The 25,290-nt window shown below is 46.1% G+C and overlaps 1 protein-coding gene across 4 annotated transcripts in view; it reads left to right on the top strand.

Moving 5' to 3' along the window:
* Positions 1–25,290, top strand: part of USP49 (ubiquitin specific peptidase 49) — a 621,874-nt gene that overhangs the window by 26,119 nt on the left and 570,465 nt on the right. The window contains exon 1 of one of the 4 annotated variants that reach the window (XM_069633040.1): positions 11,752–11,894. The exons of the other annotated variants lie outside the window; for them this stretch is intronic. The gene's annotated coding sequence lies outside the window, so the exon portion shown is untranslated. Of the gene's footprint in view, positions 1–11,751; positions 11,895–25,290 lie in introns of those variants that run through there. 4 annotated transcript variants of the gene reach the window in all.

Raw genomic sequence — 25,290 nt, 5'->3', positions numbered from 1 at the left:
TCCATTTGGGAATGCAGAAAATAATAATCAGAAGGATGGGGAAACGAATTCTAGGAATATTCGGGCAGGGACCAAGAAAACAAGCATCCTCGGAAGGTAAGAGTGCAATATGAACTCCTGATCTTTTTGCAAACACCTCCTTCCAGGGCTGTCTTTAGATACAACACATACCTGTTCTGCATTGTCATTAGTCTAAGGGCCCTCAGCTTCACTGAACCCTTGCTCGCAACCGTTAGCCAACTGGATCAGCTCCCATCTCACAATTCGAAGCCATTTTGCATTTGCTCATGTCTGGATGCTGGGTATTAGAGATGCAAAAAAATTATAGAGCTTGTATTCATTAGGTATTTGCGTGAGCAGTTTGGATTTTTTTGTAATTCAATGATCTTTTTCTTCGCAGTTGATCATACAGATCTTTCTCAGAAAGGATGCAAAAGCTTGGTAGCAGCATTGTGTGCTGTGCTTCAATTGTTGGCACTGTGGGTGCTTCGTCTGGCAGTCAACCTTTGAGGTGTTCTTCTGGGACTACTAACAGGGCTGAGTGCAGCATAGCTAGCGAACAATAGCCTCTCCAAGAAGGTGGGAGGTGCACGTATGCTTGTTGGCCGCATACCCAGTAGTAGTCAATCAGTGCTGTGGTGCCTTTCTTGAGGTCTGGAATTATCACATTTCTGTTACACCGTTTGTTTGACCCGACGGAAACAGTTCCTTTGCTGCCAAAAGATAGTTCATAAGTCTTTTCTTGGCGCATTTGTACTGGCTTTTCTATGGCTGCAATGCAGGTCAATTTGGTGATGTGCTCTGTCCATGCTTGTGCGCAAGTCTGTTCTACAAGTGCTGCAGTCTTTTTGGGCAATCCTAAAGGTCCTGCTGCTTTGCATGTGAGGGTTGTATTTTGCCCCTCTGATCACCAGATAGAGCTCTTTTCGACAGTTGGGGTTGGCTGAACTCATTTTGCATTTCTGGGTGTCTGGATTAATAAGTTCTAGGTGGACGTTGCGTGCCCGGACCGTCCCTCTGATTCTACATAGCTCAAGATGAATTAGGCATTGTACCTCTTTCATTGGTACTTCCTGCAGTACTAAAATATAGGGTGCCCACGATGCGTGCAAAATTAAGGAGCAGACATAGCAACTCCCATTTGTGGTTCATCTTTCCACTGTACTCCTGTCGGAATACCAACTGTTGGAGAACTCGGGATGACGAATATCTTCAACTGCGTCTAGGCCTAAGCCATGGTATGAATCATATTTGAATTTGTCTTTTTATTCTTTTATGGCGTAGTATGTGCCTTTTTGCTACCCTGCTTCTGCTGTTTGTAATATTTACACTATTGCTTGTATTACACAAATGATTCTTGAGATTAGGAAGTAAGATTTCAAATATTTCACTTGTACATACAGTTGTATGGGAGTTGCAACTATTTGTTGGGGCCGCAATATATGTTTTTCTCGTTATGATGTTTGATTCTGTTGAATTAAATCGTACCCTCTCATTTGTTCTTTCATTCGGATCTGGGTTTGGGTTCAGTTTGGTTAAATTGGAGGGTATACTTGTGTTCCAAATCAATGTGCCCCTGCTTCTTTTAGATGGCCAGCCCAGATAAAAGATATTCCCCAATATATCCCCAATAAAAACATTAATATTGTAAACAAAATTGCCACAAAGTGAAGGCCACAATCATAACTATACACCCTGGTGCTGCTAATACTATTTCTATACACAGTTGAAGAACATCTTGGCATGATTTACATTGTAGCAAAACCTGTGGTTTAAAAAGAAACTTGTAAGATAGAGGGATGGAAGGTTTGGAATTTAGTGAAAAACGAGGTGAGGAGCGGGAGAAAGAAAACGTTTTTGTTTTCAGTAGCTCATGCTCTAGCAGCAATGCATGTACTTTGAACTCTTTCACATGCACTCATATGGTCAGCATGAAGCTACATAAACTGAGGGATATTTGTTGTATTTAGCTTTGGGCAGTTGGTGTTGAATTGGGTGGGGCCCTGCAAATGTCTAAGAGGTGTATCCAATATCTGAGCTCCTTCACCTTTACTGCGAGGGGGGGTGGAAAACACAACTTCATAGAGCCTATGAAACCTGGGGTTGTTTGATTTGGAAAACACAACCTCGTAGGGCCTATGAAACCTGGGGTTGTTCCATTTTTGCACAAAACCTCTGACATATACCAGCTTCCCCGGCAACAGTGGTTGAGTTGTTGCGGCGTCGGTTTGCGGGGCAGTTGATGTTTGTGCGTCTTCTGTGTTTGGCGGAGCCATCTGTTTTGAGACGCATCTGATTGCGTGTGTCAATTGAGACAGATACTGTTTGAACTCTTCCCCCAGAATTGCTGCTGCCCTATGGGTGTCTGACGCTCTCCTCACAGGTGAGAGCGGTGTTTGCATGCGCCTGTCAGTCACTATCTCATGGAAGGGAAAGGTGGTGGTCCTTACTGGGCTGTGTGCGCAAATGAAACCGGGGCAGGCAGTACACCGTTTCAGGGTGTTGCATAGCTTGAAGAGCCTGCTCTTAACTAGGCTGTTTATTCGTTACACCACTCCATTTGCAGGTGGGTGGTACATCAAATACATACGATGCTTGATGCCCAAAAGTGCTGTTATTTCTTTGAAGAGTTCATTGAAAAAGTGTGTTCCATTATCTGACCTCAAAACGTCACACATCCCCCCACCCCCCATCGGGGGGAAAACTTCTCGCACAAGGAATTTTGCGACATTCTTGGTATCTGGGGGAGCACATGGACCAGCTTCAACCCACCTTGAGAAAGGACACACCACCACAATCGAATATCATGCCCCCATTGCATCTTTCCACCATGTCTGCATAGTCAATGTGCAGCTTACAGAATGGGCCAATGGAGTGGGTGCAGTGTGCCTCGCAATGTTCTGAGTGTCATCCCAGCGTTAAACACTTGGCAGGTGGTGCATTGAACAACCATCGTTGAGAGGTGTTCCTGTAGATTGGGAATTAACCAGTCTTCATGGATATCTGCTGCAATGTGTTGCTTGGAGCTATGGGAAGGGTAATGCAATTGCTCAAAAGCTGTGTGCAGTAATTCCACATGCATTACTACCTTCCCTGTACTTTGTTGTCTCCATAAGGGATCAAATGGGGATTGTGTGCACCCATGTTTGAGCCATGTGTCTTGCTCTTCTGGTGGCGCCCTACACTGTAGCTGAATTATTTGCGCTATTGGGAGGGCTGTGTATGCATCTGTTTCTGGTCTGGGGGTTGCTGTGATCACAACATATGCTGTGGGCACTGGGAGATATGCTGCAGTCTTCGCTGCTGCGTCAGCGGCTGCATTTCCTTATGATATTTCGTCAGAGTTATTGGTATGTGCTTCACATTTAAAGACCGCCACTACAGATGGCTCTGTGAGGGCGGAAATCAGTAGATTGAGCAGGGTCGCATATTCTACTGGTGAGCCATCGGCTCTCCTGAAACCCCTCCTCCTCCAGCGCGACAGACCTGCGTGCACCGTGGTGGTGACATAAGCAGATTCTGGGTATATGGTGACAAAACACCCCAGGGCTTCAATGAGTGCTACCAGTTTAGCTGCTTGGGCCGAATAATGTATGGGCAATCTTTTCATTATGAGTGCTTCATAGTCTCCTCATGGCTGTTGTCGCACCACCCCATTCAGTCAGGCTGACTTACAGCATGTCCCCACACACTTCTGGACAACCAACCTTAGAACAGTGCGCCACTGCTGCTCCAACATGTCTTTCACCTGTCTCCTGATCAATTGATGCTGACCCGTCAACTAAGAGGATTTTTCCTCCCTATAGCGGGCTAGTTTTGGCCTTGGGGATATCATCATCTTCGACTTCATAAAATGCACAGTCATGCTGTTGCAAGTCTTCGGCGGTGCATTGGTTGTGTGAGGAACGTAACTGGGTTCACTTATTTGCACCTCACAACATGAATGCGTGGGCTTGATAATATGATCTCATAGGCGGATGCCCTTTGTGTGGTGAGGGTGGACTTTGAGCGATCCAAGATCGCAAATAGTGTGTGCTGCACATACAGTGTTACTGAGCACCCCATGACAATTGTGGAGCTCTTTTCAATTGCATAGGCCGCAGCTGCAAGAGCTTACTTGCGGGCGAACTGTTCCTGCATCACAGAGTTGAGTGTGCCACTGTAATAGGCCATTGGCTTGTGGCCCATTGTGCTCTTTTGGGTGAGTACTGCTGTCATGAGTGTGCCATTTGAGTGTGAGAAAATATACAATTCCTGTGTGTGGTCTGGAGTGGCAAGGTGCTATTGAGATCACTTCTTTTATGTCATTAAAACTCTTGATCATCTCAGGGGGCACTCTATTCTGTTGTTTTCTTTCTGTGCTTCCTTGAGGCCCTGTAGGAGTGGCCTCGTCTATGCTGCATAATGTAGAATCCATGCCCTGCAATAATTGCACAATCCTAAGAATTTCTGCATATCTTTCAACATGAGTGGCTTAGGAGTAGCACCACTGTTGTTGCCCTGTCAGGGTTGATTCTTTTTCCGTCTTCAGTGATAAGTTGCCCTAGGTAAAGTACTTCCAGTTGGCAGTCCTGGAGTTTTCCCTTGTCCACCTTGTACCCTTTCCTAGCCAGCAACTGCAATAGTTCAATTGAGTCTCTTTGGCAGCTCTGCTGTCACTGCACACTAACAAATCATCTACACACTGAATTATTGTGCTGGGAACCTGGATGTTACCCAAGTCTTCATGCAGTATCCTATTGAATATGCTGGGGCATTCACAGTACTCTCGAGGCAGACGAGGAGTCTGGGTTAAGGGGTACTGAGAAGAGGGCATTCTTCAAATCCACAACAGTGAAATGAGTTGCCTCTTTGGGGATGCTGCACAAAATGGACACTGGGTTGGGGACAAGTGGAAACTCTTTCTGTACTACGTCATTAAGGGGGCGGAGATCCTGGATCATCCTCCAACTGTCCCTTGTTGCCTTATATTGCTGTGTTGCATGGTGATGATCCCCTGGTGCAGTAAGTCCTGTATTGCTTCCATGATCCCCCTCCTCTGCTTCTCTGGGCAGTGGGTATTGTTTCAGCCGCGGGATTACTGCCCTCGCCTTGAGTGTGATCTTTACAGGGATTACTTCTTTTAACATCCCTACATCAAATGGGTTGGTTGTCCAGAAGTGTGTGGGGACATGCTGTAAGTCAGCCTGACTGAATGGGGGTGGTGCGACAACAGCCATGAGGGGGCTTGGAATTTGTCATGGCATGTATCACAAGCATTGCTCTTAGGGAACACATGCCAGGTATGGCGCAGACGATACCTCTGTCTCTAAATGAGATCGTCATGTTGAGCTTACTTAGCAGATCGCTACCGAGTAAGTTGACAGGAGCATGCTCAGAGTATAGGAGGGCGGCCCTTACGCCCCCCCTTTGATGTCTACATCTTTTGTGTATGGAACCATCAAAACATCCCCAGAGAATCCCTGCGTGTCGAGAGTCTTTCCTAATAGCATGAAGTTACCTTCGCTGATGCACGACTTCTCGTCTCCTGAGTCCACCATAAAGATGTATTGTTTGTTCCCTATCTGTGCCCCCACCAATGGTTCCTCTTCTGGATTTAGGGTTATTGACAGGACAAGACGCGCGAGTGCTCTCTGTGGGCTGTCCTAGTCAGGGTATGGGTCTGTCCGCGGGAACGAAAAAGGGTTTCCTCCCACTACTGTAGCCCCTTGAAATGGGGCCACTGTGCCATTAGGTGCAGTACCAAAAGCGTTTCTATTTTCTGCTGGCTGTGGGTTAGGGCGGGGTTGGGAAGGCCGAATTGCCTGCTCCTGGTGTTTTGGGTGACAGGGACCGGGTATCTGTGGGGGGTAACCGAGTGTACGCCTGGTGACTCTCATAGGGTATCAGTCATTCTGGCAGGTGGCCCTTGGGAGCTACCTGGATGGGGGCAATCCTAATTCTGCTGGTTGTAGTTCCCTCCCTCCCTGCCTGCTTTGACACTCTCGAAAAATGCCCCCACCTTCTGCATGTCCAGCACTGCCCTGGTCCCCCTCCTCTCGGTCCCGGACCTCCAAACCCCCCTCCTCTAGGCCCTCAAAACCCACCTTGTCCCTGTCCTCCCTGCCACTGGGGTCCCTAGAATTGCTGGTTTCCTCCTCACTGCCCTTGTCCTCCTTCAGTCCATACTGCCGCCATTTTGGTGTGAGCTGCATAGAAATGCACCCTCCCTCTTCTGTCTGCTCTGGCGTTGGCCCTGTTGTTACCGCAGCCACCTTCACTAGTTTAGTTTATTTTGAACCAGTTTCGCTTTCTCAGCCTGTCGCCTCTGTACCATTTCCTTTTCTCGCTCTTTGATTCTCCTACAGTGGTGAACTATATAATTTCGGGCCCCCCCTTAGCTTCCACCCTGGCTATCTTTTCAAGCGCCTTCTGTACCTCTTTGGGTAGGCCTCTCTTTACTATAAAATAGAAAAGTGATGCTGACTGATCCCAGGCACTGCCCGTTTCCACTCTCCACGTCTCTTAAAACCTAAGAATGTACTGCGCAGCGTTTACCTCATCTTCCCATTGTGCGCTGCATGATCGATTGTAAATTTGGGGTGTCCGGGAACGATCGCCGCAGCGCATCCCATACCGGTGCTCTAATCTTGTTGAATGATGCTCCATCATGGGCATCATTATTCAATGTTACTCCCGGGTACCCTGCTTTTATCCACACATTCTCTGCCTGGTCTCCAACTGCGGCTACCAACAAACTTTTGATGTCCCCTATTTCTAATGGCACCCCTGCTGTATTCTTTTCAAATGCATAAATCCACGTCCCCGCCTCTGCTGTGAGTTGGAGGAGCGCCTTAAGGTTATTCTTGTCCATCTGTGCCCAGGGCACATAGTGGGGCCGTCCCGCACCTTTGTGTATCAGCAGCATCTGCATATAAATGTTTCCTTTCCCGCCCTTAATTGCACTTCCCTTCTTCCGTGCCATCTCCCGCCCCATAAACCTTCTAGCCTTGGTGTAGCTTGGGGTGCCTGTTCGGCCACTCCCTCCCCCTCTTCTTCAGTGTCACTGAAAATCACTCCAATTCCCCGTCCCCTCTTCGAGACCCCACATTCCCATAACCCAGGCTATCTGTTTTGCCGTCACGCTCTACATGGACGGTTCTTATAGGTGCACTGTCTATTCTGTATAGGAAGTCACCTGACTTCCACTCATCCCCGGGTGGTTGTGGGGGCGCCCCTGTGGGCGGCATCAGTATCTCGGCTACTCTTGTGGCATCGCATGCTGCCCGTAACCTGGCTTATTTAGTGCATGTTGATGCCAGTGCTATCTCTAAGCCTCTTGCACTCACTCTGGTGTGAGCAGTAACCTACGGAGGTGAGACATATGGCGGGATGGGCCGTAATTGGTGTTGCTATCATTGTGCCTGCCGACACATATGTTGGGTTTGTATACCCTTCCGCTGGGTGGGTTGCTAATGCATATATCCCCTTTTTCGTCTCCACTTTCTCCACCCTCCCCTGTCCCCGTCCCTTGCGACTGTCATGTGTCGGGCCCCCCTCTCCCTTCTTATCCTGTTTCTTCAAACCTCTTCCAGAGGTTCAATACTTCTCTCCTATTTTGTAACCGTCTCCCCTTATACACTGCTGTCAGGAAGGTAGATATGTACTCCAGCGCACATCTTTCAAAAGATCCATGCTCTGGCCAGGAGTGAGGCATTCTCCCCCCCCCTTTAGTCTGTCACCCATTGATTGTGATATTTCTTAATGTTATCGCCATGTAAAGGCAGGGCCTTACATATATTGTCTAAGGGTGTCTTCCCCCATAGTCGTGTTTTGTATGTGTTGTGAAATGGGGCTACACCTATGCTACTGCGTCACAGTTAAGACAGAAATTCATTTTAAACATTTAAAGCATATGCATTTCAGTCTTGTCTCTAATTCATGTCAATACTGTCAATGAATTCACAGAAAAATCATCAGTTCACACCCCCCCCCCCATTATCCCCCAATAGAGCTTCTTCACACACTCACTGCACACTCTCCTGATGCGCCCATACACACTCCATAGACGCCCCTCCTGGGCCACTTCCTTGCTCCTTAAAATACACCAACAAAAAAAACTAAAATAACAAGCTAAAACAACTACTATTATTCCCAATCTCTCTAATGATGCAGAGCTCCTATGTTTCTCCTTACATTTCTCCCGCACTAGTCCAGACAGTGCACGTGGCTCCACCTTCACCCCTCACTTTTGGGGGGGGGCTCCCTTATTCTGTTTCCTTTTTCCCAATATCCTTAAAGTTCATAAAGAGGCCAAAAAATCAACACTATTCAAAAACATATCACACCCTCAATTTCAGTCGCTGCGTGTTCACACTATTCACACTGCTCAATACACCCAATCCTACTTTGCTATCCCCTGCAGGTTATACTCGCGTGCTCATGTTCTCCATTCTCCGTTCATGGGGTTCCACAACCGGCCTGCACTTCTCTTTGGGGCTGCACCCCGCTCCAAAAAGCAGGTGGGATTCTGCATAGACGGCTCCCACAAAGCCACTCAGCGTACTTGTTTTGAGACTGGTCACTGTGGGTGGGCACAGCCCTTCCGGAGAAGCCGCCTGGATACCTCTGCAGGTACGGGGGCGATGGGATCACATCGCCAGGGTGACCAAATGAAGGAAAGTCCCTTTTTACGCACACTCCAGAATGAATACAACCCTCTAGGGAAATAAACCAGGAGCTGGCTTGCAATGATAACCGTTTAATTGTCCAGAATACAAAATATAAGCAAAGGACTCTGCTGCTCAAGAACGTTCTGACTCCAGAATACAGGTCGATACCTTTTGAGAGGACCCAGCATCATAGATGACATCACAAATAGGGTCTAAACCCGCACAGCTGATTGGTAAAAACATATACATGCTCTTGCTCCATAGGGGATGCCAGGGTACTATTGGTTGGTCTCTTCGCCGTCTGTCAGGCTCAACGTGGGTCAGCTGGGCTCATCTCGCAGGCGAGTGAAGGTCGGGTCTCTCATAAGTAAAACATTTCTACATTATTATGCTACTTGTAAGCCTACTACTACATCACTGTGGCATGCACCTGGCAAGCTCGGGGACTGGTGCCAGGGGAAGCGAGGAAGAAATACCACCCTTGTTTTGATCTATAATTGATCCCTCCCTGTACCTCGTGTTACAAAGGATGTGTTTTATGGTGAGGGGTTAAACGGTCGCGCAAGCTTGGATCTTTTATTGTTACTTAGTTTATGTTAGGGGCTGGGGGGGTCCCTCGCTATTATGGAATGGCCGGGTTTGGGGGTCGGGTCAGTGGTGTGGGCTCTGAGTTGGCTGGGTGGGGGTTAGAGGCCTGCTGGCAGCTTGGGTCTGATGAATGGGCACGACGAGGAGCCTGGAGTTGTTTCACAACCTTTCAGGGCGCATTCCTCCTAATGATACTAAATGTTTGCAACAGTGAAGGGACAAGAGGGAAGTGAACTTACGTGAGAACTGGTGGTGTGGTATCATTCTGCCTTAATGATTTCGGACCTAGTCAAATCTTTCCATGGAGCTTGACTGGTGCAGTGTGGCCATGCAAGCCTGTGCCTCTGCCATTATTACAAAATGACGTTCTTTTCTATGTGTCTTCTAAGGTTATGCATCTGCCGTTCGGGCTATTTTATATCCGCAGCGTGTCTCATAGTGCGGTTCTCTCCCCCCTTGTACACTACACTATTTCATAGGGGTTCGCCTCACCTTAAAGCGCCTAGAGGGGTGGGATATACGCATTTCCATCCCAACAAGTGCTTCGATGCCATGAACTATGGCAGTAAGCACTATACAAATGCAAGATAACCTAACAAGTGGCACAAGAGAAAGGACACACCCTTTCTACTACCACTTGGAGTTCAGACAAGGGTATTCAGGGTAAACATTTCAAACCGTAAATGACTAGCAAGGCATTAAGGCCACTTGCCCCACTCTTCATTGAATTTCATTCCGCAGGTATCGCACAACAGCGCTCAAACATCCGCTGTATGAAGGGTGAAAATGTGCACGCACCACTGACCAGTGATAATTAACTCATTTGCGAGTAAAAAAAAGGTGTGCAATGTGTATGTGTAGAATTTATGGCTGACAGTAGCTTGCAACTTGAAATGTTTACCTCTGATTAACAAAAGTTGGTTTGTCAACTTCAGTTAAAGTTTTTAAAATGTGTATATAGACATCACAAAGTAGACTATATTTCAAAAAGAAATTCTTTACTTTCTCACGTATATTTTCATTGGCAAAATCTCACCCTCCTGTTTTTTTCAGCCATAAAGCATTTATTGTTGTCACGTTATTTATTTACTTTTACCATTTTGTTCTCAGTTAAAAGAGTAACTAAAGCTAAAACACCTGTCAACTATTAGCAGTTGTAAACCAGCTCACAAAGGCTTTTGTAAACTCTCTTTGTATAATCACCACACTCTAACCAAGAAAACATTTACACTATCCAGCTATTTTGGAATACGACTCCCATGATCCCGCTCCATTGACGATGCTTGCTGGGGCTGGTGGTAGTTGTAGTACAACACACCTGTGGAGCCAAAAGTTGCAGACCCCTGCAATATAGTTTAGGAAACCACGAATGGTAGTGTTTGTTGTCTCAGCTTTATTTGGTAGTAGAATATATTAAGGTTAGGCCTCCAAGGGCTAAACAAATATTTTGCTTTTTAGAGCTTACTTTGAAAGTAGACAAATTCCCTAATAAAGCAAACTGACAATAAGTTGTTCTAGAAACATGTTGAGTAGAAAGACTATGACTGTCAGTTTATTATCTCCACCCGTAAATGAAGGGCAGCAGGCAGGCCAGGCATTTGTTCTTGTAAGGTTTGGGCATGTGGCTGAAGCAGCTTTGCAGGTGTCATGTGTGAGTGTAGGAGCATGATTTTAGAAGAGCTGCAATCCGAATGCTCTTTATGTAGGCTGCCATGCCCTGATATTTGCCTTTCAGTGCCTGGAGAGGGGACATCGCTTCAGCTGGGGCTGGTGGACAGCTTGATGGTGTGAGGTGCCAGCCAGGTGACCCCGTGTAGGGCAGGGCACAGCACTGTGCTAGTACACTACTGACCCATGCCCAGCACCACGCCGGCAGCATAGGAAAGACTTTGTTTGAGGAGAGCTTACTTCTTTGGGTTTAAGCAGGTGGTGGCACTTCGTCTAACGTGGCACTCAATCCCATCCTCATTGTTTGAAACCCCATCCTTTGTTTCTGACATATGTATTGAACCCTGAATCCCCCCTCGATCCCTCTTGTATCACAACCACGGACAAGTAAAGTCATTAAATGCGAATTGATTGGTCTCCAAGATGTTTTCTTCTTTCTTAGAAGTTTGGAGCATAGGCCCACGAATATGGAGGATCTGTTTGTCCATCGTACTGATGCTAATAAGCAAAACAAAAAAGTTGTTAAGTGTGTTGAAATCGGCCAGAGGTTTGGACGTTGCTTGTCCAACAGGGAGTGAAGCTCTCCAAAGTCAGAGTGCGACTCAGAAGAATGTTTTGAATACCGGACCATCTGAGGGCAACAAGGTGTTGTTAATGAGTATGCATGGAATGCTTGCTCCAGTATGCCCGAACCGAAGTAATGTACTTCTGATCTTCTCTGAAATTCCTAGTTTGACCACCCTGTCATCTGCAGATTTGGACAGGGTGGCGTTCCCAGACCACTTACACACAGACTGATAGATGTCTTTTATATTTTGCACTCTAGATTGGTGATGGAGATGGTTCTCTTGGAATGATTGAAGTTGGGGTCTGTCTCTAGGTTTCAACATCGATCCTTGGGAAGATCAGAAAGCAGGGGCTTTAGCGTGTGGGAACTCCGGCTCATGGCGAATCGTGAGGAATCTCGCTGGCTCTGGCAGTAGAACAGTGAGTGAATTCCCTGTGCATGGTAACTGCAGGGATATTGATTGGGTTGGGGTTACATCTATGCTATGGGAGAGGCAAGATGCCTCACTATGAACATGGGGAAAGGAGATTAAAGGAATCCGTGGACTTCAAATTGACATCATGGATTTCTAGAGGGAGCAAAACACTTGCTTAGTAACATACAAGCTCTAAATACACTGAAAGAGTGCAGTTATATTTTGTAAGAAACCTGCCTTGTTGATAAAACGGTGATAGAAGGGTATTACACTTTCACTCAATCGGCCCAAAGTAGCTTTGGATGGCGGCCTATGTGGCGTTGTTTATTTCAATACGCTGTAGCCCTGAATTAACTGCTTTGATGGGCCGGGACTGGCAGTTGAGTTGTCAAGGCAAGGGAAGGAGCTAGATGTACTATTAATATCTACTGGCATAAGGAGGTGTGTAAACTGGAAGACTTCCTGAATGTGTTGTCGAACATGATATTGAACTGGAAATGCAGAAAGGATAAGGGACATATTATTGTGGCTGGGGATTTAAATGCAGATTATAGAATGACTGATTCTGATGGAGAGATATGGGCTTACCAGTTGATTTGGTATCAGTGAATAGTAAGCTAGCTGCAGGTAGGAAGTGGTATGTTTCTTGACCTCATTAGGGCTTCAAATGCTGAATGGACAGGTGATGGGTGATAAGGTAGGTCAGTCAACCTGTCATAGAGGAATGTCAGAATCAAACCTTGACTACGTTTTTGTTGATGAATCACTATTCCAGTGTTGTAATTCCCTACAAGTGATTGATAACACATGGAGTGACCATTCAATCTTTTCGGGCATCATTTAACATAGTACTGTGTGTAAACCAATGAGGGGATCTGATTATAAATAGTGGACAAAGTAGTATCCGTTCAACGGATGTGAATATAAAGAGACCAAATAGGACGCTTGCACGTGTAATGTATGAATCAGCATTTCAATTAAAGTTGGTGGGATTTGGTGTAGAATGCTTTGTCGCCTCTATCTGCAATTATCGATATGGTCGCATGTAGCTCAAAGGTACTAGGAAACGTTGCAAGGTACATTTGCAGACTTTTGATGAACAGTTGGCAGTAAGAAAATGTAAGATGAGGCAATGCTTGAGACAGCTTAATTGTTCTAGAATGTCAAGTGTGATGAGAGATAAGCATATAAGTAATATAAAACAAAGGTATAGGAATTATTGTAAGTCTCAGAGGGCCAGGCTACTGCAAAAAGACTCAGAAACAATGCTGGTTACTGTTACAAAAAGGATGTTGCTTCATGCTGTTCTTAGGTTAACGGGCAGGATGCACTCTGGTTACTTCCCAGTTAAATGGGGTACTCAAATCAAGCTGGGTACAGTACTTTGAGACCTTGTATACTTCCTGTGTTTATTTGGTTACACATATTGGTCTTAATGGTCCTAACGTGGAACCAAATTGGAGTTTCTCTATTGAAATTGAAGATATTCTTGCTATTGTCAAACTTAGCAAGCGGTCATGTGCCACAGACCCAAACAGCTTGACTAACAACACGCTAATAGAGGACCCTGTTACTTGGGCAAATGTGCTACTTATCTTATTTACGAGCGTTTTGAAGAAAGATTTGATTCTTGAATCTATAAGGGAGGGGATAGATTGGACCCAAGAAATGATCATGCAATCTCCCGACTTGACATCGATAGTAAAATGTTTGCTAATGTTTTGTTGAGGCATTTGGAAGATTGGGCCTATGTGCCAGGTCGTATTAGTAAGTTTCTAACAGGTTTTCGAAAGTCACATTCGACAAACATCAATGGATGTGTGTTAAGATCAATTCAGGAGTCTGCTTGGAAAGACACTCAATCCTGCACGTTCATGGCTTCTATTGACCTCTCTACAACCTTGGAGAGAGTGGACCGAAATAGACTATGGAAGAAACTGGACTCCTGGGGGCTCCCGTGGGGTCTATTGAAGTGATAGTGAAACTCAGCAAAAACACTGGAATTCAAGTCCATTTGAACAAAACTGGGAGTATGTCTAGGAGGATCGCGACTAGTCTAGGTTTAAGGCAGGGGTGCATTTTGGCCCTCTGCCTTTTTAACCTTTATGTGTTCGATTTAGGGGATTATTTGGATCCTGTCGCCTTTGTATCTCCAAACATTGGGAAAGAGGAAATAGTATGGATGGCTTATGCGAATGATTTTCTTTTGTTTGACAATACTAGAGTTGGTCTGCAAAGATTGCTGTTAGCTTTTGAGAATGATGCTCCAGAGAATAGTCTAAATAATCCATCCTGCTTAAGACTAAAATATTAAAACTGACCAAAGGTAGGAAGAAGTTGCAGGAGGGTTAGATGCTATCGAATGCTGTGATAAGGTGTTCCTGAAGCATTATCTATTTGGGTTTTTAGGTTGCTATCCAACCCTCGAGTATAAACTTTCTTCCTATCTATTTTAGAAGGCACAGCCCCTTGTAAACCAACTGGCAAAGTTTGACGGGAAATTCTGCAGGTTTTCTATTGAAGCAGCTCTGTCTCTTTGCGAAGGGAAGATTGTCCCCAAACTGATTTATGGGGTAGAGCTATGGTTGGCAGACACTTCTAAATGTTTGGACATAATAGAGGCAGTGCTCTGGTGGTGCATTCTGTCACTTCCGGAGTCCGTCCCGCTGCCAGCTATTTGTTATGAGATGGGTGCACTGTCGCTGAGAATCGGAGTCAGTTGGAGATTGCTATCCCTATATAGGAATATTATGGACTCACAGGGGGCCTTGTTATATTTTGACATCAAACCAGCAATGTTAGCGACTCCTCTGCGAGGAAGAAGTCCAATTATCCTGTTCACCTGAGGAATCGCTGTGAAAAACTATTAAACCAGGTGGAACTGAGTAAGTATGATTTGATGTTGACTCGTGAGAAGGCCAAACATCTCCTATTTGACTTTGACTGGGTGAATACAGTTGACTCTTTTCATGCTTACCCCTCTCTGTACCTCAAGAACACCAAAGAGGAAGTGTTGTGTACTTGAATTTGTATCCTAACCATTTCTTTAGTCCCTGATGATAAAGGTCAGATTGCATTTACTGCTGAGAAGAGAGATTTTGTATAGGAGAGGGTTGATCGATCAATCTACATTAACCTGTAGATTTTGTATGGTTGCTGATTCTGTAGAAACCCTGAGACATCTAATTATGGAGTTCAGTTCGCTAAATGTACTGAGAATGGTCTATCATTGTTGTTTCATAAAGGTTTGTGTAAACCATATACAATTAAAAGAAAACGAGAACAAATTGTTTGGTTTTAGGAATGGGCATAGAAGTTTCTTTTCTGGGATTTATTACAAAGTATCCTTTCTGCTGGACCTCCTTAGCCTGCGTTCTCGTAGACCCCGCACAACGGGCCATGGGCATGAGGTACAACATGGGAATGGGCCTTCCATCCTGTCCGTCAAAGGTTCTGCCTGATGTAAATTGACAAGTGTATGTGCAGAGCGCAGCACATTTCATGCCCACAAGGGTTATCTTGGCGCTGTAGGCAGGTAATGGAAGCCTGTGTGGTCATCGGATTCGGGTGAGTGTTTATGCCCAAGCATATTGACTCTTGGCTGCTGAGTCGGCAGCTGAGCCAGGCTTCCAGCTCTGCTTGTTAGTTCTGTCCTGCCGTGGCGTGCCACCAATTGGCTTGACTTGAGATACCTGCTGGTCTTTTGCCCACAAGATAATTCAGTGTTTCCCCCTGCCTGTCATTTGGCACGGAGTGCCGACTGCATGCTTTCAGGCCTGCTTTCTGAAGCATGGGCTATGAAGAGATGCGCATACTCTTATATTTGCATGTGCTTGAGTTTAGACCCCGCTAAAGAAATGCTACTTCTCGTCTTGGTACAAAAACATCATCAGGACAGAAATTACCAGGTGAAGCAGTTGTTTCTGGTTGGCAAGGCGAGGAGGGGGCCTACAACTCTTGCTTATTTATTTATTGTTCACTTGTTTGGTACTTATACGGGTAGCAAATACTGTTTCAAAGCGCCCACAAGGCAACGGGAAGGGGACGGGATGATAGACAATGTAATTACAACAATCATTAAATACAACAATATAAGAAGCGACAATGGGGAGGCGAAGACAAACCTACTAAGCCTTGTGAGTGTTCAGAACGTGCAAGTACAGAGGGGAGAGGGATAAGGGATGGGTGCTGTGGTGCTCATGGAAAGCAGCAGGTGAAGTGCTATGAAGAAAGGTAAGTGCAACCTCCAGTGGTGGAGAGTGAGCAGAGGCAAGTGCAGAGGATAGACAGCAGCTGGGAAGATGAGATGTGGGAGGTCGGGGCCCTGAGGATCCATAAGGGCCCTGCACACCAATCAAGCTACTGTGCGATTAGCAGGGGAGAGAGGGAAGGAAGGAGGTAAAGAGGAAAGTCTTAAGGCTTTTCCAGAACTTAAGGAGGTCCTGCTCAAGGCGATGAGGGAGGCGGAGAGTGTTCCAAAGAAGAGAGCCTGCTTCTCATTTGGCAGGGGAAGTCCAGACTGACTTTTCCAAGGAACCTTGCCGACTGGTTTCAGATGTGCATGCAGTGCTGCTTTGATATGTCCGGTTCCAGGTGGGCATGCAGCGCTGCTTTGATTTGTCCAGTTCCAGAAGTGCAGTGTTAGGCAGAATCCTGTGCAGTTCCCTTGGGGAACACTACAAAAAGATTAAGACTACAGGAGCAGCGGTAAACCCAATTGGTAGCAGTCTGCACCAGCCAGATTTACCTGGTAGCTGTGGCTGAGCAGTCAGACTTCTCTCAAGAAGAGTAGGGCAGTATGCAGAGTATACACAATAGGGCCAATACACAGTAGAGCAAACACTGACCAGAGCTTTGTATAAAAAGTATATTGTTATTTATTTAAAACATAGTTATTTATTTAAAACACACTTTAGGTAATACACTAGCACTCTCAATGAAAAGTAATCTAAAACACAGTCAGGTAAGTATACACACCTCCCTTGATAACTATCAGACAAGTCAGGGTAAAAGCACAACTATTTGTTAAGACAGAAGTGAGCGCTTAACCTAGATGGCACTCCAATAGTGTAGTTAAAGGGAGAGAAAAAGGCAGAGCATTAGAATAAAACCGTTCCCAACACTTAAGAGTTCAGAGCAAGGGGAGAAAGGCAGGTTATACTGTAGAGCCAAAGTTCATAGGCCAGGCCCACTTTAAATGGAGCAGAGCGAAATATGCCCAGGATCACACGGTTTAAAGTGCACTGAAAGTCTTTGCAGTGTGTTCAAAGAGGATGGGATGAGTCAAAAGATATAGTTAGAAGACCTGGAGCCAACCCAGTTTAGAAGCCAAGGATTTAAGGGTCACCTTTAGCACTCTGTAGAAAGGGGAGGCCAGGCAGGACACAGTACCTTGAGAGAAAGTAAGCTCCAGCTGGGGCAGTTGTTCCTGGCAGTGGTTGAGGTTCGTGGTTACGACCAGGGGAGGAGAAGATCCCGTCGAGGAGGAAACGTGGAGTCGTTGCACTGCACAGGGATGAAACCAGCCGCGGAGTTCCCGATTAAAAGGTGCGGTCCTTTTATACGCGTTCAAAAGTGGTGAGCTTGGCTATCCGGCCGCCGGGTTGCTTGGCACAGGCGATTCGACCGATTCGTGTTTGGAAGGCGATAAGGGTGAACTGGTTGGTCCCACCAGCTCAGAGGAAGAAGACTCGTCCAGCAGAAGATCTTCTCTTGTCGTCGGGAAAGTGGTGAGCTAGCTGCAGCAGGGCTTCACCGGTGGTGTAGTCGTTCCCGATGGTTCAGCTTCGTTCCTCTTCGGATTCTTGGGTCCTGTGGCGACTTCTGAAGTTCCAGTCCCAAAGGCCCTGCTTTTATGCAGAAAACCCCCCATTCATCAGCCTAGCTGTCAATCACACATGCTAAGTGGTGAGCCGGGTGGCTCACCACTGGGCCAATCAGAGTAGAGTGCGACTTGGGTTGCTAAGGCAACACAGTCCAGGGTGCCAATTCCCCCCTCCACCCTTCCTGTGGAACCCAGACAGAGTGGCACCATTTGGAGGGCTTCTGTGGAGAAGCCTGCCAAAATAGTGGAACAAAGGGCTCGACCTTGGTCAGAGTTACAGAGACGGGACACAAACGCCATTTTAGAATCAAGTTCTGGCAAAAAGACCCAACTGGTGATTTAATATTAAATAAATAAACCAGCGGTATCTTTAACAATGCACCAAAAAGTGGTGCGTTTAAAATCAATGGGAAAATCCCATAGAGAATATTCCGGTGGAATATTTCGCGTGGTAACCACTGCCACCAGCCAGAAACTCGACGAGGGGGGACGGGACAGTGCCCCCTCGAAAACAGACCCAGGGGCAATCGAATTACCCCTTACCAGTACTTCCACAATATGATGCTTTGTACTGGTTTTGTTCACAATTTTGGACTAGTAAAGCCAATGGTGACTTTACATGCCCTGGGAGACAGTAGTCAGTCCCAGGGTATGGAGTCTATGTTTGGGGGTCACTGTGACACCCCTGTGGTACTGCACTGAGGGTGCTGTGTACCACACATACAGAAAAACGGATGATACCCTATGGAGTAAAAAGGAACCCCATAGCCCATAAGCACATAACAAGTCAAAGACATACCTCAAATCATGCCTAAGAGTGGGAGTAAAAGAGTCACATTCTTAGCAGGAGAAAAAAAACAAACCCCAAAAATCCAGCAAAGCTGCTGGGGGACTCACTAGGTTTGGGAAATTAGCCTTATAAGAGAATTCTCCCTAACATGCAGGCAGCAGTATTATGATCTGTCCGGTTACATGTGTGAATGCAGCAGGTTTTTGCATTGTCCGGCTCCAGGTCTCTGTGCAGCACTGCTCTGTATTGTCTGGTTCTAGGTGTGCATGCAGCAGTATTTTGATCTGTCCGGTTCCAGCTCTGCAGATAGTGCTGCTTTGTATTGTTCAGTTCCGGGTGTGTACGCAGCAGTATTTTGTACTGTCCGGCTCCTGGTGTGCATCTAGCACCCATTTGTACTGTCTGGTTCCAGATGTGCATGCAGCATTACTTTGATCTGTCCGTCTCTAGGTGTCCATGTAGCACCCATTTGTACTGTTTGGTTCCATGTGTGCATGTAGTGCTGCTTTGTACTGGGCAGCTCCAGGTGTGCATGTGTGAGCAATTCGACTATCCACACTGTGGGTGTTAGCTCGCCTTTGCTTTTTTGAAATTTTACATGAAATTGAATGATGGTAGACCAGCCTCCAGAAAATGTGTGGAGCTAATCCGCACCCTTTGCTATGCTCACTGCATGACATGCACATAGACCTGTGTACTCTGGGTGGACACAGTCTACAGGCACAGTCATATTTAGTTGGGATATGAGAGCCAGGAGTACACAATGTCATCATAGAAGGGGGAGGGCCAAACCTTTCCCTTGCCATGGCGAGGCTAACTAACAAAGGCTCCATGGATTCACTAGGTCCTTTTGTTGTAGCCCTGTAGCTGGTGGAAGCATTCACATACTTTCAAATGCTTAAACAACTCCGCCCCCCCCTATCTCGCAGACAGAAAAGTAAAAAAAGACCTCCACCCGCCCCACCAGAACGATTAACTCCTACTGCCTTCAGGTACCCACAGTTAGAAAAAAGAAAATGGGCAGCAGTAGTTTCCCCGTCATGGCAGTCCAACACTGGAACGCCCTGCCACTCAACACCAGAGCAGACCAATCCTACCACAGTTTCGGGCGAAACATTCTCACCTTTTTACGATCCAATGATCTCTACGACTGATCTGCGCACCCACATACTAACAGAATATAGCCAACTTGACTGTATATATGTATATCCCTTAAACTGACCTGCCGAAATGTAATCAACTGTATGTATTTATGTAATATGTCCTTATCTTGTAACTAGGTTTTTATGTAACCTTATCTTCCTGTCCCCTGTTGCGCCCTGTTACTTCTGGGTTTTGTGCGCCATACTAAATAAACAAACAAACAAACATACTAATCCGAGTTTAATTCAAACGGCCCACATAGTGCCTGGCTGCAGAGGCTAACAAAGGAGACGGGGAAACCCAACACCCTTTCATATGCATTGTGTCAACCTGATGCCAGCTTCCGCCCTCAGCATCAATTGAAAGTGAAATGTCATATCCTGGACTGCGTGTTTACAGTAGTCATCCCCGTAGGGGCACCCCATTCAGAAGGTACAAGCGTGTGGTTTGACGGAGCCAGAAATTCTGGTCTCACCGTAAATTCAAGGAAGACCTGTCTCTTTGATCAGGGCCCACAGAGAGCTCCATTAACCAGAGAGACCCTTTGACCCACAACAGCCAGGAAGATGGGTGGGACTTAATATTACATGTTGTCACCCCCAGTGGTGGAAATGGAAAAAATATGAAGGGGGCTCCTGCAAGGGCTGGGGGCTGCGTTTGGAGGAGGGGCAGAGTTCTGAGGGGGCGCAGCCTGCTGTTGAACTCCGCTCAAAGGAAATGTTCAAAATAATAGTTTTTAAATGGTGCAATATCTGTCATGCTGCTTCTTTCCCAACTCCACACTGTACATCAGTTCTGTTTTTAAAAAATGTAAATCACTTCCATGGCAGAGGTGCACTCAAAATACTGTTTGTAGTGCAGTGATTTTTATTACATTAAGGGATCCATAAACCGCTGTGCTGTAGAAGAATAGCAGGGTAGCTCAGGAGGTTAAGTAACCATTGCAACTAGTTATATATTAAAAACTAGTTGCTAATCGTGTGACTTTTTGCAATTGCTTATAAAAAACAAATGCTATAAAATGTGTTTGGCCAGGGCATGGGTTGGGATGGTCGCTTTCGTATATATTCAGGGCTGGGGTATTTCTGCCCCTGCAGTGAAAATGAAAGGTTGTCATCTAGGAACCCACAGTTTAATTTCCTAATAACTGCTGTCAGCAGAACAAAAACATTTGTTTGTGATTAAGCCGTTTGACAAGCATATCATTTTAACCCCTCCTTCAGCACTGCTCACCTTTCAAACACCAGACTAACACTTGACTCACAGACACAGGTGACCTCGTTTCCCAACCCTGCTGGGCTTTCAGAGTAGCAAGACTGGCATGTGAATTCCCAGCCCTCCTGGCCTTCCACAGATAGTACCAGTGGAAGCACTGCATCCCCTCCGATGCCCCCCAGCAATGAGGGAGCTGGTGCTGCAGGTGAGCATCAAAGGGCGCTTTGCCTCCAGCTCACTGTCATGCAAAACTATGTATCGGGCCGATTCTTAAGTTTGCATGCTGGTGGCCTGGGCTGGAGGCAAAGCACCCATTCATTATTTGCTATTGGTGAAGAACAACGTGCCCGACCACACACATTACAGGAATAGCAGGGGAATCAGTTGGGGGGGGGGGGTGTGTGTGTGTGTGTGTGTGTGTTCGTGTGTTCGTGTGTTCGTGCGTTCCTGTGAATGAGTCCCCTTCTGTTCTTGTATTGTGTGTGGCACGGTGCTGCGTAATTCTTTATTAGGCGCGGCAACACTTTTCTTCCTGTTCCTCTGTTCACTAATTGACAGTCAATTAGTGTACCGTAGGACATTGAGAAAAGTTTTGTCATTGCGCCCTTGCCCCCCGTCCCCCCACCTCCCCCCCTGAGGGACGGGGGCGAACTGAAAAATCTCACAGGGCTTTGGGTGGGTGTTGGCCAGGGCTGAGGCAGAGGCAAGACGGATCCCGAGATCCGGCCAGAGATCTGATGCCGGATCCAGCGAGAGCCGGCCCATTGGCCAGTGCTGGTTACCCCTTTTCTGTTGCAAAGCACTCTGGTTATGACCTCACGCATACCGGAGATTGTTCGTGGGGACCTAGGATTGGTTCATTAAGGTAGACTTAGCTAACACCAATCACTGGCCCATTTGGTTTTAAAAGAGGGATGATCCTCCTCACTTTTGACAGATCATTTGAAGGCTTCACTAGAAGCAGAAGGAAGAACTCATCATTGAACCCTGGCTGAAGGTACAGTCTGCCTTACATCTTCTGCTGGTGAAGGAAGGCCAGGACCTCCAAGAGGGAAGCAATATCCCTCCCCTAAACATCTCCCAGGGGACAGAGGGAGATAACTAATCCAGAGGACCCTCCAGCAGCTCCAGAACTGGTTCCAAGCCAGCACACAGCGTGCCCTGCTAGGCTCTGCAGCAAGCTTCCTAGGTGGGAAGTGCCAGAGAATCTCTGAACCAAACCAAGGACAAGGCTGGTGCCTGCAACACTCTCCTCAACTTTGGGCCGTCCACCTTAAAAGACGACACAAGCCCAGCAAAGAAGCTAGGAATATAACATCAATATGTGGTCGCGTGTGCTTAATTGTGATTACCAAAGGAGAGCTGAACGTTATCCTTCGCTTATATCAGAATACAATTCAATACCAAACTTTAAACTGGTTGCGTATTCCTAATTGTGATTTATGAAGGCAGACTACATTCTATTCTTTACTTTAACAAGGCATACAATTGTATTTGGTTATTTATATAGCACTCTTTCCCCACTTGTGTGGCCTCAATGCGCTTTAATTCAATTCACGAACAAGACGTGTGAAGGCATCATGAAGCAAGACACAGACAACAGATTCAAAGTTCAAACAAACTTACTTTATATATCTTAAATGTCAGGAAGGATGAAGGCCTAACTTGCCCTAAGCAAAGGTGGGGTTTACCTACCTAAAGAAAGATTAGTCTGAGTCAAAGAGTTCAACTTAAAGGTCTGTCTGTACCCAAAACCTATGCTTGTCCTCACAACTAAAGCTAATCAAGGTATAGGGATGTTAACAATAAAAGAAATGGTGTTCCAAACAAAGTTCAGAGCTTCTTCCAGCTCCAGGCTTACTTTTCATCTACCCTTTTCCAAGTTCAAACCAGTTCCACAAAACTCTCAGGGTTCCCTAACCCAAGTTCAAGACAGAAGGTTCCCAGTTCACACTTAACAGTTCTCAAAGGATTGGGGTCCTCCCCAATCCTGTTACCAAGGGTGATTCCTCCGATTCATCATTGCAAGTCTGTTACAACACAAGTCTTTCCGTATGTTCATTGGGATATTTGCACTCTTGATTCTTCTCTTTACTTGCTTTTCAAGCAAGGCACTCTGTCCATACGCAGTTGGCAGACCAAACGGTCCACCCATTACAGGTCACCGACCGATAACCGTTCTTGGCTGTGAGTCTTTAATGTTGCTCCCATGCAAGGGTTCCCTCGGTCTAGGCGCTGTTAATAGACCACACGGCCCACCCATCACAGGTCTTGCAACCGATAACCATCTTCATCAGCTTTTTCAATTGTCCACTGCTTCCCCTTGACAGTGAAAAATATTTCTTGTATCAGAATTGTCCCCTTCCAACACTTAACGGTGGCTAGCTTGATCACCATTCGCTTGGTTATGCCAGGGAACTTCTTTGGCCCTTGGCAATACAGGTTTTCACTCAATCCCTAGTTTCCTGACCCCTTGGCTTGTGTCAATACTTGTTTCTCTTCTCAAAACCTTCTTGGGATTTGATTTGCTTTGCCAACACTTGTATTTCAATCAACTTGCTCTGTGGTATTTGCCACTTGCACCACGTTGCTCTTATTTCATTCTAAACATTGCCATAATTTGCTTCATCTCTTTGCAGCATAAAAAATTCTTGTTCAATCATACGTTCATGTTGCTTCAATTCTGTACGGTATTAATGATTGCAGTTCGTTCGGTATTCAAAAAGATAGGTTTCACCCTTGAAATTATCTTTACATCCTTTCAGGCTTATAATCACTTGCTTCAGCATTCAAAAGTACTTTTGACTATTTACACCATGTTCGACATTCAAGAACGGCTTATTGCTGTTTTTCAGAGAACCCCGGTTTGAATATTTCCCATCTGCACTCACCAGCTTTACACTGCAACTCCCTTTGGCTCCATCTTTGGCTCAATTCCTGCATTGCCTTTCCAGCTTCCGCAGTCTCCGCTTATCTCTCATGTAGTTCGAGGATAGTGTTGCATGCTATATCCTCTGGTCCGCGACAACCAGAGTTCTTCGGCGCTCCACAGCTTCTGCTTGCGCCCGACACGAAGAGTGTAAAGGACTTCCCGACCTTCCCTGAGCCTGCCTCGGCCCCGGCGTCTCTGGTTCTCACCTGTCCCGCTCCTGTCTCCGGCTCGCCAGCTTTCAGCTCCAGCTGGCTCCACGTTCCAGCCTGCTGTGTGCCGACTTCCAATTGAAAAGCCTGCACAGAACCATCAATCCGAGCTTTCCCTTATAGGAAACACCAACATGTCGCGCCTACTTTACGCTGATGACCTAATATTGTTAGACCAGACTCAAATTGGTTTACAGCGACAACTCACAAACCTGGTGCAGTATATGGGTATAAACAACCTGGAAATTAACAAACTAAAAACCATAGTCATGATCTTCGAAAAACGTCATTCAAACACTAGACGTAACAGAAGATGGCACCTGGAAAACACCAACATCGAAGTGGTCACCCATTTCAAACACCTGGGCGTAACAATCGATAGTTCGGCGCATGAGTCAAAAATGCAAAAGTCCCTGTGGGAAAAAACAAGGAACCTGGCAGCTCAAATGAGAGCAATCGACAAACAATATGGGAAATTCTGATTGGTTCCAGTGATATACAATTTTACAAAGGTAAAGTTGTTCCAACCCTAACCTATGTGTTGGGTGCAACACTAACCATGCCGGACACAATCTGGCCTAAACTTGAAGGACTACTGTGGAGATCAGTCCTTGGTCTTCCAAACTGAGTTTCAATCTCAAACATTGGGCATGACCTGGGTCTGTTGTCCCCGTTATCAACAGTTGAACAGAGTGCTATGCAACTCTTTAGAAGAACTCTTCTTCCTGACACACTATCGATCTACAAAATCATTGCAACAGAGCTTAGCATCGGCATACCAACATCCTAAACACCTGGGCCAAGAAACCACAAGCAAAATTAGGAGAATTGGTATGTACTGAAGATGACCTTGTAAAGAATCCTCAGAGAATAAAGCATAAAATGGAACTACAGGACTGGATCAACACAGTTGATAAAGCCCAGGCGAACAAACTAGCAAAGCATTTGCCGCCTAGCTTCAATAAGCTTGAAGTCCCATTGCCATATTGCACCAAATTCCCAGACAAACGTCTTATGAAGATCTTCTTAAGAGCACTTCTGAATCTACTTCCTACGCGCGAAATTCTTTCCATCAGGCTCCAGTCTGGGTCTAAGGAATGCAGACTGTGTGCTACATCAGACGAGCCTGAAAATCTAAGACGCTTGCTGATGCACTGCCCAGCACTGAATCTGGAAAGGGCAGCCTACCTGTCGCCGCTTGGGATGGACTCCTCGATCTCGGAAGAAGACGCCTGGTGGAACAGATTGTTGTCCAGAGAAAAAACGAAATGGACTAATACTGCAGCA

The sequence above is a fragment of the Ambystoma mexicanum genome, chromosome 13, assembly GCF_040938575.1.
Source record: "Ambystoma mexicanum isolate Mex_15411 chromosome 13, UKY_AmexF1_1, whole genome shotgun sequence".
NCBI lineage: Eukaryota > Metazoa > Chordata > Amphibia > Caudata > Ambystomatidae > Ambystoma > Ambystoma mexicanum.
Note: the sequence above shows the minus strand (reverse complement) of the source record. Positions and strands in the feature narration are given on the sequence as shown.